This window comes from Penaeus vannamei, chromosome 25 (assembly GCF_042767895.1).
Source record: "Penaeus vannamei isolate JL-2024 chromosome 25, ASM4276789v1, whole genome shotgun sequence".
NCBI lineage: Eukaryota > Metazoa > Arthropoda > Malacostraca > Decapoda > Penaeidae > Penaeus > Penaeus vannamei.
Genome location: NC_091573.1, coordinates 917,881 through 920,266, shown reverse-complemented (window position 1 = coordinate 920,266; position 2,386 = coordinate 917,881).

Below are 2,386 nucleotides of genomic sequence, written 5' to 3'. Positions count from 1 at the left end.
GGCTTTAATTTAATGTAATGTAATCTAATCTAATCTAATCTAATCTAATCTAATCTAATTTAATTTAAGATTTAAGTGGCTTTACTCTTACGGTTGGCTTTACTGCGGAGCGAAGATGGGAGGTGGGACAGGGAGGCATAAAGGGACAGCGAAGAGTACAAAGACCTGTTATGACCTGTTATGACCTGGGAGACTCTGCGGCCGAGGTCAGGTACCGCTTAAAGGGACGGAAGGACACGAAAGGTCTGTTCGGAATATTGAGGGCACGATTTTTTTTTTCTTTTTTTTTTTGTGAACGCAAAGATCGTTTTCCAAGACGATTTCGCCTATAGCAAGTATCTTCAATTATTCGATAAGAACTTCTGAGAGAATATATAAATATTTGTATAAAATGCATATATGTCATGTATATATATATATATATATATATATATATATATATATATATATATATATATATATACACATATATATATTGTATATTCACACATACACATATACACACACATAAATACAAATACATACATATATACATACATACATGCATATATATATATATATATATATATATATATATATATATATATATATATATATATATATATAAACATACACAAATACATACATACACATGCATACATACATGTACATCTATATATCTATCTATATATATACATACGTATATAAACATATATATATATATATATATATATATATATATATATATATATATATATATATTTATCTATTTATTCATTTATATATGTATATATATTTATATATATATATATATTTATATTCATATATATGTATATATATTTATATTCATATATATGTATATATATATTTATATATATATATATGAATATAAATTTATATACATATATATATATATATATATATATATATATATATATATATATGTATATAAATATGTATATATATATATATATATATATATAGAGAGAGAGAGAGAGAGAGAGAGAGAGAGAGAGAGAGAGAGAGAGAGAGAGAGAGAGATGTATATATATACATACATATATATTTATATATACGCGTGCGTGCGTGTGTGTGTGTTTATATATATATACATATATATATATATATATATATATATATATATATATATATATATATATATATATATATATATATAAATATACATATATATATATACAACATATATATTGAAATGTATTCATGCACGTGTATCATTCATCTGTGCGCACGTGCGTACGCGCGCGCTCCGAACCAAGCATTAATGAAAACCCAGAGAAAATTAAAGTGGCCAATTCTTATCATAAATTACAATGCAACATCAAAGGCAGTTTCGCTTTAAATGTTAAACATCAGTGAAATCTCATCCTATTGTTGTCATAAATTGCAAAAATATCCTCGAATGAACAATGAGGAAAGAGCTAAATGCATGCAAAACGCTGTCTTTTCATCTTTTTTGCAAACGTGGGCAGAATTCCTGGAAGTTTTGCTGCAATGGGTTTTCCGGGTTTTTTATTTTTTTATTCTTTATTCTTTCTCTCTCTCTGTTCTTTCTTCTCTGGTTTTTTATTTATTTTCTTTATTCTTTCTCTCTCTCTGTTCTTTCTTCTCTGGTTTTTTATTTATTTTCTTTATTCTTTCTCTCTCTCTGTTCTTTCTTCTCTGGTTTTTTATTTATTTTCTTTATTCTTTCTCTCTCTCTGTTCTTTCTTCTCTGGTTTTTTATTTATTTTCTTTATTCTTTCTCTCTCTCTGTTCTTTCTTCTCTGTTTCGGATTGAGCTTTTCCTTTGTGAGTATTCTCTAGTGTTTAGGAGTCGGAATGGAATCAAATACCATTATCTCTTTGGAATTTTAATATCAATATCATTTACTTATACGCGTGGTCTTCTAACTTTATTTTTTATCTTTTTTCTTCTATTTTACCTCTTTCTTTCTTATTTCTTCTTTTTTGACTCTTTTTTCCTTCTTTTCTACCTCCTTTTTTTCATTTTTTCTTTTTTACCTAATTTTTCCTTCTTTTTTCCTCTTTTTTTTTTTTTCTTCTTTTTTTTACTTTCTATTTTCTTCGTTTTCCTTTTGCTCTGCCTCTTCTTCTTCTCGTTCTTGTCCTCTTTCTCCTTTTTTTTCTTCTTTTTCTTCCTCTTCTCCTTTTCCTCCTCCTCCTCCTTCCTTTTTTCTTCATTTTCTTCCTCTTCTCCTTTTCCTCCTCCTCCTCCTCCACCTTCTTTTTTTCTTTGTTTTCTTCCTCTTCTCCTTTTCCTCCTCCTCCTCCTCATCCTTCTTCTTTTTTTTCCTTCCTCTTCTCCTTTTCCTCCTCCTCCTTCTCCTTTTTTCTTCTTTTTCTTCCTCTTCTCCTTTTCCTACTCCTCCTCCTCCTCCTCCTCCTT